Raw genomic sequence first — 18,865 nt, 5'->3', positions numbered from 1 at the left:
TGAAAGATTTGATTAGAAAAAGATTGTTCAGATGAATTTAGCTGGTTCATGCTTGTTTATAAATGGATGTTGGACAAAAGTATCATTGGCATGAAAACATCCATGAAATTGAAGGGGAATTGTAAATGGAGATTGTGAAAATCCGTAAGTCCTGGCATGTTAAAGGTCCACCTCTTCTGTTGTTGGGTGCAGCACCAAAAGTCATTACTCCTTTCCTTATGATAGACTAATGGAATTGTTGTTTGCTTTTTCTGTGTTATGATGTGTACTGTTATGATAATAAGAGTGTGTCTATGGAGAGGAGAAACAAAAAGGACACTGGTTATAGTAGTGGTATGGGTTGGACGGCAAAGAGAAGATGGTTACTGCAAAGTGGAGAAGGGCAGATGGATGAAAGTTTTAAGTTTTGCAGAGCCTTACTTCCTGTGTGGTAGGTTTGAAATACTTTTAGTTCTCTCTCCAAACTGCAGGCATGTGACTGGGACATCACATGTCCACTAAGTTGCTGCAATAGACCCTATCTGTCCTCAGCTCATCAATGTGATGGCCTTAGAGAAAAGTGCCACTAGGGTGTATGAGAGCACATGTCCTCACAGAATACATCCTATATATCATCTTAGTCCAAGGGCAGATCCAGAAGAACACCGACTTTATGCAAAGGCAGCCTGAATATTGAAACATGTTGTTTTTAAAACGCTGTGTGACTTTTGCTGTCAATGAGCAAGGCTAAATGATATACAGCTCACAGATTGTTCCTCTTTCTTTGTGATGAAAAAGACTGCAAAATAAGATTTTAAGTATTTACAATCACCTAATAAAATGCTTCATGAGTATTTATGAGGTACTTCTTTAACTGGATAAATTGTAATATTAATCAAAATCAAGACTACTACTTGGAGTTCTTCCAAGAACCTAGATCTTAGAGCTCTTCGGGTATTTCTCAATTCATTAATTCTCAGTTGTTTACCTCATTCTTTCTTCATGTACAAGAATGCTGCTATTTGACAGGAAGTCAAACAATTCCAATATGAATTGTTGGCTGGTTTATTAGCTAAATCATGATGACTTAGGATATTGTTAATATTAAATAAAATTCTTCTAAGTGAATATGCATGAATGCAATTTTATTATGTTATGATTTCCTCTCTGTTCTGTGATTGAGACCCTGTGAGAGGCAAATTCATAAATCCAAGTTAATTCTTTGCACATCCTCTTTTCTCACCCTCTGCCCCTTTCTCAGTGAGGTAGGGGTTGAGGCGTAGTGTTCTATGGAGCTGAGGAGACCAAGGTGGAATTTAATGGTTTATGAACTTATAGACACAAAGCCATCTTTATCTTGAAATAATCTGTATTAGTTCCTGAAAGAATATCAGTAATGATTTCAGTTGCTTTAATTTTTTGAAGCCCAGTCTGATAACATGTAGAATGAGTCAGTACCTCACAAGTGATTTGTTTGGTTTTAACCCTAGGTGGTTTGTTTCAGCAAAGTTGGTTTTGAGACTAATGGAATCTCAGACAATATTTATAATTGACACTCCATGTTTTTATCCCTCTCCAAAAGCTCTGTTAAAGCTCCCAACGGTAGAGAAAAAAAGTAAAAAAGACAGTTAAGCAATATGACCTGGCGTGATAAGAATTCTCCTATTCTAAAAAGGCTAGTGAAAATGTGGAACTTTACCTGAGTCCTTTTCTCCTGGAAAACAGGAACAACAGTCAAGAAATCTCCCCCATCTTTTTTGTGTTTCTGAAAATTGTTTATTGCAGAGATCCATTCTTACTCATATGATTTACACACAAAGTTATCTTCAAATTTCATGTATCGGTAACAAGGCTGCTTGTTAGACCCTTTAAATTCCCATCCTTGGTCTCATAAATGATTAGCTGAATGTGTCCCCCCACTTAAATGATCTCTGATCAATTGTGTAGTCATGCAACACCCTCATCACTCCCTCACATCCAATTCTTTCTAGCCTTCTTGTATTAAAAGAGTATTCAGCATTTGCTTTAATCAAGTATGATAAGACCTTCAGATGTGTTCTAACTTACTTTCGTTGAAAGAAGTTTTGTGTACTTATACCTCCTTGGAGGCAGGGAACAGGAAGCACAATATGCAATGCAGGGCCATATAGAGAAGCCCCAGGATCAGTCAGGAGGCAGAGGGAGTGAGTGGACAAGGGACTATATAGTGACTTCTGCAAGAAGGAATAGCTGAAGTAGGTAAATAGGCTTAGGGTTGGCTAGTTAGAATAATTTTTGCATGCTCTGTGGGCAGTTCTTAGTTGTCTGATACTTGGTCCTGGCAACAATTTCCCAGAGGGTGTCTTAATGAGAGGAGTCCAGTAAAGGAGGTGTTGGGGCAGGGGTGTGTTGATCTATGCCAAATAGACTGCCAGCTACTTCTCCAGCAAAGATGGATTTATTGGGGATCAGCAAAGAGTTGCTGTTTGTGTCTGCAACCATGATGAGGAAAAAAATGGGATCTGATCGTTGGTCTACCTAAGAGCAAGTGGGTTCACCAAACTCTTCTTTAAGGAGTTAAACTCTATGTCATTCAGTTCTATCCATGGAATTGGATTGCGGTTTGTATTGATGAGTAAAACCTGCAGAGGTTTGGCCGTGAGAAATTTGGGATCCAGTTTTGGCAATAACCAATTAGCCCAAGAAAACCCCAGTTGGTGCTTAGTTTTGGGTTTGGGGAAACTTAGGACACCATGAAGTTTATCTGGATCTAGAAGTTCTGGTATGAGATGTTCTAAATATTGAATTTGGATTTGGGCAAACTGCATTTTTTCTTTGGCAACCTTTACGTCCCTTTAAGGCTAAAAGCTTTAGAAAGTGGATACTGTCTTCCTCTGAGGAGGCTTGAGAAGGAGAGCAAAGAAGCAAATTATCCCCCTATTGCAGCAAAGTAGAACCTCTGGGGAACTTGATATTATCCAGATCAGCCTTCAGAATTTGTAGGAAATAAGAAGGACTCTCAGTAAAAGCCTGAGGCATGACTAGCCAGGTAAATTACTTTTCTTCACTAGTGAAAGCAAAAATACTGGTAGCTTCATCAACTGAAATACTAAAGAATGCACTGCATAAATCCATTACAGTAAAGAATTTACTTTTGGTGGGAATGGACGGTAGTAACTGAGGGTGAGGAACAACAGGGCATCAAGGGATAACGATGTTGTTTCTTGTCCAGAGGTCCTGGACAGGCCTCCATCCTTTGCCCTTAGACTTTCCCACTGGTAAATAAAAATGTTATAGGGACTGGTGCAAGGATGACAAGGCCTTGAGTCTTGTAATCAATTACTGTCTTTGCCCATTAAAGGGCTTCTTATAGAGTATTGATTAATTGGGGGAAGAGGCTTTGATGGTTTACTTGAATCTGATGGGAAACATGCTGTGAATTTTGCCAATATCAGTTGGAGATTTTGCCTATAAGGAATGTGATAGCTGATTCAAAAGGGAGGCATGAGAGTTTTAATAAGAATCAGTTTTCATTCTGTCAGAGATGAAACAAATGAAAGATGTCAAAGGGACATTTCATTCACCTGGCTGGTTACTTTGACTATTATCCAATTCCAGAGTTATTTTCACCTTTTATAATTCTTTAAGTTTCAGCCTAATTGGTAGGAAGATCAAAACTAAGGAGAGAATGGTGTGCACCTCCCAAAGGGGATAGGTTCAGAGACAGGAATCTCTCGAGGTCCATTAGAGATCCCCACTACTTGAGCTATTTTAGCACTCTGAGGCAGGGGCTTCTTTGTAGAAGTGGCGTCAGGCACTGAAAGTATGGCTCCAGGCCCATTAGGACTAGGGGAGTTTCATCCCCTCTATGGAGAAATGTTTCTCAAAGGTGATGAAGGGGGAGGGTTGGGAAGAACCCCTGCCATTCCTTGTGTACATGCTCAGTAATTCAGTCATATCTGACTCTTTGTGACCCCATGGGACTTGACCCCGTGGACCCTGTCCACAGTATTTCCTAGATAAGAATACTGGAGATGGTTGCCATTCTTTTCTCCAGGGGATCTTCCCAACCCAAGTATTGAACTTAGATCTCCTGCACTGCAGGCGGATTATTTACCGTCTGAGCCACCAGGGAATCCTGTCATTCCTTGGAGCTCCCAGCTCTGAATTGGGAGGATATTAGAAAAGCTGGTTAGAGGGCTGAGGCACCTGAGGTTCTTGAATTTGTAACAGTCTCATTTCCAATGTCCTGGCTCTTTGCAGTTATAGCAGAGACTAGGAGCATTTTGGTTTCATTTTGGAGCCTTTGTTCACTGGAGTTGAAGTACAAGATAAATAATTTTAGCCATCTTCCTTTGAGATGACTCATTGAAAGGGTAAGAAGGCTGGTATGCCAGATTAATTAACTGCAGTGGACATGGTTTCCCTTTCCATCCTGGTCCTTTTTACTAAAAGAGAAACGTCTCAGTTCAGCCCATTAATAAGCATAGAGTTAAAAGCTACCTGGATGGAATGAAAATCTGAGGGAGGACCAGAATTTACTTTAAAAAACTTTCTGAAGTCAATTGTCCTAGTCATGAACAAGCTTATCAGACTTTTGTGTACAAGCCTGAATTTTGTTGCAATCAACAGGCTTTGGAAAAGCCTTAGGATTTGATTGATGAGGTCACCTAGTGATTGTTGGAGCCTGATCGTGAGTTACTGGGCTGGTCCTCTGTGTGTATATACTAACATTGAAAAATCAGAAGAGAAATTAAGGAATCAAACCCATTCACCATTACAACAAAAAGAAATATCAAGGAATAAACTTACCTAAAGAGACAAAAGAACTGTACACAGAAAATTATAAGACACTAATGAAAGAAATCAAAGATAGCGTAAACAGAGAAATATTTCATGTTTCTGGGTAGGAAGAATCAATATTTTGAAAATGACTATACTACCAAATGCAATCTGCAGATTCAGTGTGATCCCTCTCAAGTTACCAATGGCATTTTTCACACAACTAGAAAAAAAATTTTCACAGTTCATATGGAAACACAAAATATGCTGCATAGACAAAGCAGTCTTGAGAAAGAAGCATGGAGCTGGAGAAATCAACCCTCCTGACTTCAGATTATACTACAAAGCTACAATCGTTAAGACAGAATGGTACTGGCACAAAACCAGAAATATAGACCAATGGAACAAGATAGAAAGCCCAGAAATAAACTCATGCACCTATGGGTACCTTATTTTTGACAAAGGAGGCAAGAATATACAATGGGCAGAGACAGCCTCTTCAATAAATTGTGCTGGGAAAACTGGACAGCTACATGTAAAAGAGTGAAATTAGAACACTTCCTAACACCATACACATAGATAAGCTCAAAATGGATAAAAGTCCTAAATGTGAGACCAGAAACTATAAAACTCTTAGAGGAAAACATAGGCAGAACACTCAATGACATAAATCAAAGCAAGATCCTCTGTGACCCACCTCCTAGAGTAACAGAAATAAAAACAAAAGTAAACAAGTGGGACCTGATTAAACTTAAAAGCTTTTGCACAGCAAAGGAAACTATAAGGAAAGTGAAAAGACAACCCTCAGAATGGGAGAAAAGAATAGCAAATGAAACAACTGACAAAGGATTAATCCCTAAAATATACAAGCAGCTCATAAAACTCAATGCCAGAAAAACAAACAACCCAATCAAAAATTGGGAAAAAGACCTATACTGACATTTTTCCAAAGAGGACATACAGATGGCTAACAAACACATGAAAAGATGCTCAACATTGCTCATTATTAGAGAAATGCAAATCAAAACTACAATGAGATATCACCTCACACCAGTCAGAATCAGTTCAGTTCAGTTGCTCAGTCATGTCCGATTCTTTGTGACCCCATGGACTGCAGCACACCAGGCTTCCCTGTCCATCACCAACTCCTGGGGCTTACTCAAACTATGTCCGTTGAGTCAGTGATGCCGTCCAACCATCCCATCCTGTCGCCCCCTTCTCCTCTCATCCTCAATCTTTCCCAGCCTCAGGGTCTTTTCAGTTGAGTCAGTTCTTCGCATCAGGTGGCCAAAGTATTGGAGTTTCAGCTTCGGCATCAGTCCTTCCAATGAATATTCAGGACTGATTTCCTTTTGGATGGACTGGTTGGATCTCCTTGCAGTCCAAGGGACTCTCAAGAGTCTTTTCCAACAGTGCAGTTCAAAAGCATCAATTCTTTGGTGCTCAGCTTTCTTTATGGTCCAACTCTCACATGACTACTGGAAGAACCATAGCTTTGACTAGACAGACCTTTGTTGACAAAGTAATGTCTCTGCTTTTTAATATGGTGTCTAGGCTGGTCATAACTTTACTGCCAAGGAGTAAGCGTCTTTTAATTTCATGGCTGCAATCACCATCTGCAGTGATTTTCAAGGCCCCCAAAATAAATTATGCCACTGTTTCCCCATCTATTTGCCATGAAGTGATGGGATCGGATGACATGATTTTAGTTTTCTTAATGTTGAGCTTTAAGGCAACTTTTTCACTCCCCTCTTTCACTTTCATCAAGAGGCTCTTTAGTCCTTCTTCACTTTCTGCCATAAGGGTGGTGTCATCTGCATATCTGAGGTTATTGATATTTCTCCCAGTAATCTGGATTCCAGCTTGTGCTTCATCCAGCCCAGCATTTCCCATGGTGTTCTCTGCATATAAGTTAAATAAGCAGGATGACAACATACAGCCTTGACGTACTCCTTTTCCTATTTGGAACCAGTCTGTTGTTCCATGTCCAGTTCTAACTGTTGCTTCCTGACCTGCATACAGGTTTCTCAAGTGGCAGGTCAGATGGTCTGGTATTCCCATCTCTTTCAGAATTTTCCACAGTTTATTGTGATCCACACAGTCAAAGGCTTTGACATAGTCAATAAAGCAGAAATAGATGTTTTTCTGGAACTCCCTTGCTTTTTCAATGATCCAGCAGATGTTTCAATTTGATCTCTGGTTCCTCTGCCTTTTGTAAAACCAGCTTGAACGTCTGGAAGTTCATGGTTCATATATTGCTGAAGCCTGGCTTGGAGAATTTTGAACATTACTTTACTAGCGTGTGAGATGAGTGCAATTGTGTGGTAGTTAGAGCTTTTTTTGGCATTGCCTTTCTTAGGGGTTGGAATGAAAACTGACCTTTTCCAGTCCTGTGGCCACTGCTGAGTTTTCCAAATTTGCTGGCATATAGTTATCTACATCAATGCTCGCTAGAAAATCTCAAAGCATCTTTTACACTTCCTATGTGAAATCAAGCTCACTATTCCCATTAAAACCAAACTTTCCACATTTTTTAAATTTCCTTCTATTCCATTCTCTCTGCATTTCTAGAAAGATTTTTTTTTTTTTAAATAATAGGAGCAATGGGAATCTACTTTAGCATCTTAAGCATATATAATTTATATACTTTGTATTTTTAGGATCAAAGTACATATCATGGATGGCAAGACCCTTCAGGTTCTTTCCTTCTGGCACCACATTGTTCTTTACTTTCTGCTCCAAAGTGACTTATCTTTTCCGTCTCTAGGTCTTTACATGGATTAAATCCTCTATGTAGAAATATTCTTGCTCATACTCATCCTTACCTCACAGTGAGTTAGTAAATTTTCCTCAGATATCAGCCTAAAACCATAGGAAGATCACTTTGAACTGCCTTATCTGGTCTGGTTTTCCCTTAAAAGTCAATATTTATTTCCTCCATGACATACAGCAGAATTTTATTTTTATATTAAAAAAAAAAATTACTCCAGTGCAAGTCATCTGCACTAGACTGTGGCATTCATTAAGGCTGGAGTATTTTCTGCCTTCCTCACTGAATCCACAGTGTCTCACTACCTGGGACAAAGCAGACATTCAATAAATACTTGTTGAATAAAAATAAATGCTACTCAGAAATCATTAAGCAACTTTAGAATGCTTGCACAAATTCTAAAGTATAAGGTTAAATTATAACTCTTAGATGAATACATAAAGAAAAGCTATCAAAGATGTAAGTAACATTAATGGGAATGAGAAAGATACTAATACTGGGTTCACAGGTGAATTTGGAAGACAGATATACTCAGGCAATCAGGAATGCAGAGATAAATGTAATAATAAGTGCTAAACTGGCTAAACATCTGTTGGGCAATAAAATGTAATGTTTGGAGTCATCTTTTCTACAGATTGGAAAATCAATTTTATCTTTACTAGACTATTCAATTTTACTGCTATGGACAATAATTATTTGCATGATATTCAGTTTTATACAATTTCTACCACTAAAGAGTATAAATAAGCCAACTGAAAGACAATCGTCAGTGCTTATGCTGTGGAATCAGGTAATACCCAAGGGATCCCCACTCCTCTTAAAAGATACCCAATATTTCTTGCCCTTTTTAAAATATTCAATGCTTTTTCCTGAAGAAAATATCTTCACTTCTGCAAAAATTTCTAATTTTATTACCATCCCCATTCCAAATCTGTGAATCCTGCTAAGGTTTCATCTATAGATCATAAACCTAAGAGTCTATCTCTTTAGCCAACTGCCGAAAAGTATTTTGAATCCTTCTGCATCAGTTAAGAATTCAGACTATGCAGATAAATACTTTTGTTAGGAAGAAAATGTCATGTAATTTATCTACACTCATCACTTGTCTCTTTCTAGGGGATGAGTCTGAGAGTATGAAAGACAGCCAGATCCACACTTCTCACTTTCATAGATGTTTCACCGAGTCTTTTCAGCTGATCAAACAGGATACGGTTATATAAATTATTGTAAAAATATTTTTATGACAACAAAAACAAAGGCCAGAGGGGTTATACCTATTAAGCATGTTGGCACAAGGGGAAAAAAAAAATCAGAATTAATACAGCTCAGTTTCTCCAACTGATGGATGTATGATCTTGAGTAAATGCCTGACCTTTTCTGCACCGTAACAAACAAAACGGTATTCTCATTGTTGAAGCCCTTAGATGTCTTAAAGTCCTGATGCTTTGGGCTCCCAGGCCACACTCTTGGCTGACTCTGAAGCCTTGTGTTTAAGATCGCACTCCTAAGGGTTGCCGGTAGATTTCCACTTTGAACTCTTGCTGTTTCCTGGAGTTACTAGTCCGGAAGCAGGCACCACTTATCCCACTGTTAGAGCGCTGGAGGAACCTATAGCACTTTTGTTTTCCCCTCATGGGCTGTTCTCTCTCCCTTCTTTCTTTCTTCCTGTGGTGGATTATCTTCTGTTTCCCCTCCTAATCCATTTTCTACCCTCTGTCTACTCTGTTTGTGTCCTAGAAGCCTGATGTACATGGCCAACGTAAAAAAAAAAAAAATAAGCTTTTTGCTTTCTGCTATCATTGGATGTTTTTCGCCAGAGATTAGAGAATGGGGTGGAAGATAATGAGGCGAAGCTGTTTATTCCCCCAGTTCTGCCCTTGCTGAATTCCTGTGATTTGGCTCCATCACTCTACTGAAGGCCACAGTGCCTCTTGGGAAGATCTACCTTGCAGCTACCTACTCTGTATTTTGTTCCGCTATCTGAAAGCCTAAGCAGAGTACTAATTCCACACTTTTGCTGGCCTTGGTGCATTGCACGAATCACAGCTGTCTTCCCTAAATTCTGCCTGTGTGTTAACAAACCATCTTCATTAAGTACTTCTCAATGGACCAGCCTGAATGTACTATCATTGCTGCTTGGGCCCTGACTGCTATCACTACATCACAGCATAAAGCTCAGGCTCAAGGGCTATTGACCCAGAGTGCTTCTTCTTTACCCTTCCAACATCTTAGACTTGAGAAAGGGATGCTTCACTAAAAAAGACAGAAACAGAGTGGGGGAGAATAGAAGGCACCAGTTTAAATAAATTGTTCTGTTGCACCATATTAATGAATTAGTTTCCTCACTGCTGGCCATCTTTATCATGTGTATGTAAAAAAATCTTTCCCTAACTCCCATCTCAGTTCTCTTGACTAAAAAAAAAAAGTGAAAATACACTAACACATCTAGAATGGTAACAGTGTTCAAAGTATATATTTGCCATGTGTTAGAAAGGTTACTTTTCAGGTACTCTTACCTTCTCTTCAGTTACACTTGGTTTTCCAGATATTTGATCCTGTCTGCTATAACAAAATACCAGAGACTGGGTGGTTTAAACTACAGAAATGGATTTTGTCACAGTTCCGGAGGCTAGAAGTCTGAGGGTGCCAGCATGGCCAGTTTCTGGTGAGAGCCTTCGTCCTGGCTTGCAAACTGTCACCTTCAGCTAAGAGAGAAAGCATACTAATTTTTTTCCTTGTAAAGAGACTAATCCCCTACTTCTCTGGCAACCCAGTGGTTAAGATGCCACGCCTCCAAAGCAGAGGGTGCAGGTTTGATCCCTGGTCAGGGAAATAAAATCCCACATACCAGGTGGTATGGCCAAAAATTTTTTTTAAAGATACTAATCCCATCAGCAAACCTAACCCTAATTACCCCGCAAAGACTTCTTCTCCATATATCATCACACTGGGGATAAGGGTTCAACATATGCATTTTAGGGGAAAACATTCAGTCTAATAGATCCTGATTTATCAACTACATTAACTTGATTTTTTAAAAATTTTTTCCCCCAATTCTTACAAGAGAGAAGTAGGCTCTCTCTCTATTTTTTTTTTTTTTTTCCTGTAGAAGGTGGTTCTTTCCTCTCCTATTTCACTTAGTCTTCCGTGTCCTTTAGTGGTTTCAATCAGAATTTGCCATTTTTTTTCCTCTGTGTTCTGCCCATTGCTACATACCTCACTTTATTGGGTGGTTACAAGTCTGTTGGCTGTTAGGCTATTAACACACAAAAAACAGTTAATAATAACAATAAGAAGAGCTTTATCATTTCCTCAAAGTTTTATTTCACTGGCTTCATACACAGTTTAATCTTCTTAACAATCTCTTTTTTTTTTTTTTTTTTTTTATTTATTTATTTTATAAATTTATTTATTTTAGTTGGGGGCTAATTACTTTACAATATTGTAATAGTTTTTGCCATACATTGACATGAATCAGCCATGGGTTTACATGTGTTCCCCTTCCCGGACCCCCCACCCACCTCCCTCCCCATCCCATCCTTCTGGATCATCCCATTGCCCCGGCCCTGAGCCCTTGTCACATGCATCGAACATGGAATGGTGCTCTGTTTCACATATGACAATACACATGTCTCAATGCCTTTCTCCCAGAACGTCCCACCCTCACCTTCTCCCTCAGAGTCCATAAAATTGTTCCATGCATCTGTGTCTCTTATTCTGTCTCGCTTATAGGGTTATCGTTACCATCTTTCAAATTCCATATATATGCATTAGTATACTGTATTGTTGTTTTTCTTTCTGGCTTACTTCACTCTGTATAATGGGCTCCAGTTTCATCCATCTCAGTAGAACCGATTCAAATGTATTTTTTTTAATGGCTGAGTAATATTCCATTGTGTATATGTACCACAGCTTCCTTATCCATTCGTCTGCTGATGGACATCTAGGTTGCTTCCATGTCCTGGCTATTGTAAACAGTGCTGCGATGAACATTGGGGTACACGCGTCTCTTTCAATTCTGGTTTCCTCGGTGTATATGCCCAGCAGTGGGATTGCTGGGTCATATGGCAGTTCTATTCCCAGTTTTTTAAGGAATCTCCACACTGTTCTCCATAGTGGCTGTACTAGTTTGCATTCCCACCAACAGTGTAAGAGGGTTCCCGTTTCTCCACACCCTCTCCAGCATTTACTGCTTGTAGACTTTTGGATAGCAGCCATTCTGACTGGTGTGAAATGATACCTCATTGTGGTTTTGATTTGCATTTCTCTAATAATGAGTGATGTTGAGCATCTTTTCATGTGTTTGTTAGCCATCTGTATGTCTTCTTTGGAGAAATGTCTGTTTAGTTCTTTGGCCCATTTTTTGATCGGGTCGTTTATTTTTCGGGAATACAGCTGCAGAAGTTGCTTGTATATTTTTGAGATTAATTGTTTGTCTGTTGCTTCATTTGCTATTATTTTCTCCCATTCTGAAGGCTGTCTTTTCACCTTGTTTATAGTTTCCTTTGTTGTGCAAAAGCTTTTAATTTTAATTAGGTCCCATTTGTTTATTTTTGCTTTTATTTCCAATATTCTGGGAGGTGGGTCATGGAGGATCCTGCTGTGATTTATGTCGGAGAGTGTTTTGCCTATGTTTTCCTCTAGGAGTTTTATTGTTTCCGGTCTTACGTTTAGATCTTTAATCCATTTTGAGTTTATTTTTGTGTACGGTGTTAGGAAGTGTTCTAGTTTCATTTTTTTACAAGTGGTTGACCAGTTTTCCCAGCACCACTTGTTAAAGAGATTGTCTTTTCTCCATTGTATATTCTTGCCTCCTTTGTCGAAGATAAGGTGTCCATATGTGCGTGGGTTTATCTCTGGGCTTTCTATTTTGTTCCATTGATCTATATTTCTATCTTTGTGCCAATACCATACTGTCTTGATGACTGTGGCTTTGTAGTAGAGCCTGAAGTCAGGCAGCTTGATTCCTCCAGTTCCATTCTTCTTCCTCAAGATTGCTTTGGCTATTCGAGGTTTCTTATATTTCCATACAAATTGTGAGATGATTTGTTCTAGTTCTGTGAAAAATACCATTGGTAGCTTGATAGGGATTGCATTGAATCTGTAGATTGCTTTGGGTAGAATACTCATTTTCACTATATTAATTCTTCCAATCCATGAACACGGTATATTTCTCCATCTGTTTGTGTCCTCTTTGATTTCTTTCATCAGTGTTTTATAGTTTTCTATATATAAGTCTTTTGTTTCTTTAGGTAGATATATTCCTAAGTATTTTATTCTTTTTGATGCAGTGGTGAATGGTATTGTTTCCTTAATTTCTCTTTCTGTTTTCTCAATATTGGAGTATAGGAATGCAAGGGATTTCTGTGTGTTAATTTTATATCCTGCAACTTTACTATATTCATTGATCAACTCTAGTAATTTTCTAGTAGAGTCTTTAGGGTTTTCTATGTAGAGAATCATGTCATCTGCAAACAGTGAGAGTTTTACTTCTTCTTTTCCTATCTGTATTCCTTTTATTTCTTTTTCAGCTCTGATTGCTGTGGCCAAAACTTCCAAAACTATGTTGAATAGTAGTGGTGAAAGTGGGCACCCTTGCCTTGTTCCTGACTTTAGGGGAAATGCTTTCAATTTTTCACCATTGAGGATAATGTTTGCTGTGGGTTTGTCATATATAGCTTTTATTATGTTGAGATATGTTCCTTCTATTCCTGCTTTCTGGAGGGTTTTAATCATAAATGGATGCTGAATTTTGTCAAAGGCTTTTTCTGCATCTATTGAGATAACCATATGGTTTTTTTCTTTCAATTTGTTAATGTGGTGTATTACATTGATTGATTTGCGGATGTTAAAAAAACCTTGCATTCCTGGGATAAAGCCCACTTGGTCATGATGTATGATCTTTTTAATATGATGTTGGATTCTGTTTGCTAGAATTTTATTAAGGATTTTTGCATCCATGTTCATCAGTGATATTGGCCTGTAGTTTTCCTTTTTTGTGACATCTTTGTCTGGTTTTGGAATTAGGGTGATGGTGGCCTCATAGAATGAGTTTGGAAGTTTACCATCTTCTGCAATTTTCTGGAAGAGTTTGAGTAGGATAGGTGTTAGCTCTTCTCTAAATTTTTGGTAGAATTCCGCTGTGAAGCCGTCTGGTCCTGGGCTTTTGTTTGCTGGAAGATTTCTGATTACAGTTTCGATTTCTGTGCTTGTGATGGGTCTGTTAAGATCTTCTATTTCTTCCTGGTTCAGTTTTGGAAAGTTATACTTTTCTAAGAATTTGTCCATTTCTTCCAAGTTGTCCATTTTATTGGCATATAGCTGTTGGTAGTAGTCTCTTATGATCCTTTGTTTAACAATCTCTTGAAGGAGGTATGCACTGAAACCATTTTCAGATAGGTAAGCTGACTGGAAGTCATGCGCTGAAAGCTACACTTGTAAGAGTTAACGTGACCTGTGTGCTTGACATAGTGCCCAAGCTCTTAACCACTTTATAACAAAGGGAGCATAGAAAAAGGCAGTGTGATTTTATGGCAAAGTAAGGAGACTTTGGGGAGAGAACACTCGTGTTCAAATCCTGGTTGTTCTCCGATCTAGCAGGGTGACTGAGGGAATCACATCAGCACTCTGTGTCTCGGGTTCCTGATCTTGAAAATGACAGAGGTAGTCCAAGTCTATGCCCCGATCAGTAACGCTGAAGAAGCTAAAGTTGAACAGTTCTATGAAGACCTACAAGACCTTTTAGAACTAACACCCAAAAAGATGTCCTTTTCATTATAGGGGACTGGAATGCAAGAGTAGGAAGTCAGGAAACACCTGGCATAACAGGCAAATTTGGCCTTGGAGTACAGAATGAAGCAGGGCAAAGGCTAATAGAGTTTTGCCAAGAGAATGCACTGGTCATAGCAAACACCCTCTTCTGACAAAACAGGAGACGACTCTACACATGGACCTCACCAGATGGTCAACACTGAAATCAGATCGATTATATTCTTTGCAGCCAAAGATGGAGAAGCACTATACAGTCAGCAAAAACCAGACCTGGAGCTGACTGTGGCTCAGATCATGAACTCCTTATTGCCAAATTCAGACTTAAATTGAAGAGAGTAGGGAAAACCTCTAGACCATTCAGGTAAGACCTAAATCAAATCCCTTATGATTATACAGTGGAAGTGAGAAATAGATTTAAGGGACTAGATCTGATAGACAGAGTGCCTGATTAACTATAGACGGAGGTTCATGACATTGTACAGGAGAACAGGGATCAAGACCATCCCTAAGAAAAAGGAATCAAAAAAAGGAAAAATGGCTGTCTGAGGAGGCCTTACAAATAGCTGGGAAAAGAAGAGAAGTGAAAAGGAAAGATATACCCATTTGAATGCAGAGTTCCAAAGAATAGCAAGGAGAGATAAGAAAGCCTTCCTCAGCAATCAATGTAAAGAAATAGAGGAAAACAATAGAATGGGAAAGACGAGAGATCTCTTCAAGAAAATTAGAGATATCAAGGGAACATTTCATGCAAAAGTGGGCTCAATAAAGGACAGAAATGGTATGGACCTAACAGAAGATGTTAAGAAAAGGTGGCAAGAATACACAGAAGAACTGTACAAAAAAGATCTTCGCAACCCAGATAACCACGATGATGTGATCACTCACCTAGAGCCAGATATCCTGAAATGTGAAGTTAAGTGGGCCTGAGGAAGCATCACTACAAACAAAGTGGAGTGGAGGTGATGGAATTCCAGTTGAGCTATTTCAAATACTGAAAAATGACGCTGTGAAAGTGCTGCACTCGATATGCCAGCAAATGTGGAAAACTCAGCAGTGGCCACAGGCCTGGAAAAGGTCAGTTTTCATTCCAGTCCCTAAGAAAGGCAATGCCAAAGAATGCTCAAACTACCGCACAACTGCACTCATCTCACACGCTAGTAAAGTAATGTTCAAAATTCTCCAAGCCAGGCTTCAATACATGAACCGTGAACTTCCAGATGTTCAAGCTGGTTTTAGAAAAGGCAGAGAAACCAGAGATCAAATTGCAAACATCTGCTGGATCATTGAAAAAGCAAGAGAGTTCCAGAAAAACATCTATTTCTGCTTTATTGACTATGTCAAAGCCTTTGACTGTGTGGATCACCATAAACTGTGGAAAATTCTGAAAGAGATGGGGATACCAGGCCATCTGACCTGCCACTTGAGAAACCTGTATGCAGGTCAGGAAGCAACAGTTAGAACTGGACATGGAACAACGGACTGGTTCCAAATAGGAAAAGGAGTACATCAAGGCTGTATATTGTCACCCTGCTTATTTGACTTATATGCAGAGTACATCATGAGAAACGCTGGACTAGAAGAAGCACAAATTGGAATCAAGATTGCTGGGAGAAATAGCAATAACCTCAGATAGGCAGATGACACCAACCTTATGGCAGAAAGTGAAGAACTAAAGAGCCTCTTGATGAAAGTGAAAGAGGAGAGTGAAAAAGTTGCCTTAAAGCTCAACATTCAGAAAACTAAGATCATGGCATCTGGTCCCATCACTTCATGGCAAATAGATGGAGAAACAGTGAAAAGAGTGGCGGACTTTATTTTTTGGGGCTCTAAAATCACTGCATATGGTGATTGCTGCCATGAAATAAAAAGATGCTTACTCCTTGGAAGACAAGTTATGACCAACCTGGACAACATATTAAAAAGCAGAGACATTACTTTGCCAACAAAGTCCATCTAGTCAAGGTTATGGTTTTTCCAGTCATCATGTATGAATGTGAGAATTGGACTATAAAGAAAGCTGAGCGCAGAAGAATTGATGCTTTTGAACTGTGGTGTTGGAGAAGACTCTTGAGAGTTCCTTGGACTGCAAAGAGATCCAACCAGTCCATCCTAAAGGAGATCATTCCTGGGTGTTCATTGGAAGGACTGATGTTGAAGCTGAAACTCCAATACTTTGGCCACCTGATGCGAAGAACTGACTCATTTGAAAGACCCTGATTCTGGGAAAGATTGAGGGCAAGAGGAGAAGGGGATGACAGAGAATGAGATGTTTGGATGGCATCACCAACTCAATAGACATGGGTTTGGGTAAACTCCGGGAGTTGGTGATGCATAGGGAGGCTGACGTGCTGGGGTTTATGAGGTTACAAAGAGTCAGACATGACTGAGCGACTGAACTGAACTGAATGCCCTTAGGTCACTAACAGTCACTGAATGCCCTAACAGTCACTTAGGGATGTGGTGCGTGCTAGATCCATCAACATGCACGAGAGACCACCAGAGCAGCCATTTAATGAATATTAGTGCTATACTTACTTTTAATAGAGCTTTAGGAATGAGTCAGATGATTGTTCCAGAGTAGGAAAGACCAGAAGCATCAAAATCTTTGCAAATACTGGGTAAAACAACGGTCTTCACATGACAATAAGTTAGTGACAGTCAAAGGACAGTTTCAAATGTCTCTCAAACATAAAAAAAAACAAGCAAAAAGCAAAAAAACAAATCACCTCTCCTTATGAAGCTACATCTAGTTACTTCCTCTTCCGGCTTCTTCATTTCTGAAGTAGAAATGTTATCAGAAGATCTTATCAAAAAGCCCCACAGACTTAGATCTCCTTGAGCAAAGCCCTTGTTTTTATAATCATTTTCATCTTAGTTTTGAGGACTGCAGTTCCCACAGTGGTGGTTGATTATAAGGATAAATGTATGAATCTACAGAGTGAATGTGCAAAACCTGTGTGTTGTCTAGGAAACTGGCAAGGAAATACAATCACCATCTCACCCCTTAGATCAGTAGGTAAAAAATTGGTATCTAACTATTAATACCTTAAATTTCCATAGCTTAATTTTATGATTTTACTTTTTTTCAGGCATGAATTTTAACCCAATGGTTTGGTTAGTTGGTTGCTTTTTTTCTAAAAAGAGAAGGCAAATTTGTTAATCTACTTTGTCACACCAAGGTAATCAGTATATTCTGAATCTTTACAGAGAGCAAATGCTTTTAGCATATGAGCAGAAAAATTTAATCAGAGGGTAAGAGAGCAGTTGGAAATAAATAATAATAAATAAAATAATAAGAGAAATAAATGGATTAGACTAATCAAGTGCTTTAATAGTTTAACAAATGTATACCTTTTAGTAGACCACGTACCTCCCCAGACCTCGGCATCTTCATCTTAAAGAGGATTAAATTCCATGCTGCCTCAATTTCTTTATTGACTATGTTGTGAAATATATAACCTTTCCAATGACTTCCCATACATGAATATACCCACCTACTCTTCTCTGGTCTTAATGCTTAGGATGGGAGGTCCACCCTACCTTTGTGATCTGAGGAGATTCTATGGGAATATCTCAGTAAATAAGAAAACAAATATCTGCTGTTGCAGTAGGCTCTTTTTTTTTTTTGGATAGTATTAATAGGTTTGCCCATTTGTAAATCAAACAAGGACTATAAATGGCAGATACCAATTCCAACGGATATCTAACGTACCCTTCCTTTTCTTTCCAACATCAGTAGAAAGATTACTCAATCATATGAGTTACCTAAGTACATAATAATTTGAACTAGGTATCAAAATGGAAATAGGCATGTTGCTAATAATTTGCGGAAGATGCCAGAAGCTGAGGCCCATCTCTGCTCACACGTATGAGATCCTTGCACACAAAAGTACCTTGTTCAATTTGGAGAAATACATATTCCTGTGTTTGGTGGGTGGTTGTTATTGTTCCCTTGGCTGTTTACAAACTTACAAGAGTAGAAACAAACCCTAATGGTCTTGTGAACAGGTAATTTGTCAAATATGGAATACTAAGATTTATAGCAAGGCATTTAGATGCCTAAATAATACACAAATAGAAAAGCTGGATTTTAGACAATTATTTCATTTGATGCTGAAATCCTTCACAGTGTTTAAACCTAGTGCATGCAGCTACCTCCTTCCAGACAGCTTTCTTTGATTAAGCTGGTGTCGCCTTGAGTTTCTGCTATTACAAAGTCAAATGATTTGCTATTGATTTTGCTTTGAACCTGAAGTAATGATACGGTGTTGGCAGAGACTATAATGAATGTGGATCCTTGTGTTGCCCCAGGGTTTATTCTCAGACTAAGCCTTTTTCCCATGTAGCCAATGTGGGTTATTTTTAAAAATTAAATAAATTTGAAAGGACTCGTGTTATCTTCTTGTTCCCAATAAGCCTAGAATTTTCAAGGTGCTATCTTAAGATGAGAAAAAACCCACAGACGTAAGTAATCCTACTGGAAAGATTATATGGGATTTGGTCTAATCCTTATTTTTTTCTCCATTTTTATCTTTGGCTTTCATCAAACTAAATCAATGAATATGACTAGTATGGGGATCTTCT

At 38.8% G+C, this 18,865-nt stretch overlaps 1 protein-coding gene across 3 annotated transcripts in view; it reads left to right on the top strand.

Moving 5' to 3' along the window:
* The window catches only part of LOC145514265 (uncharacterized), a 985,725-nt gene that overhangs the window by 20,625 nt on the left and 946,235 nt on the right, over positions 1-18,865 (top strand). The gene's annotated exons all lie outside the window — the stretch shown is intronic.

This window comes from Giraffa tippelskirchi, chromosome 7 (genome assembly GCF_054371585.1).
Source record: "Giraffa tippelskirchi isolate mGirTip1 chromosome 7, T2T-mGirTip1v1.2.pri, whole genome shotgun sequence".
NCBI classification, from domain to species: domain Eukaryota; kingdom Metazoa; phylum Chordata; class Mammalia; order Artiodactyla; family Giraffidae; genus Giraffa; species Giraffa tippelskirchi.
The sequence above is the reverse complement of the archived record's forward strand: the minus strand, read 5'-3'. Positions and strand labels throughout refer to the sequence as shown.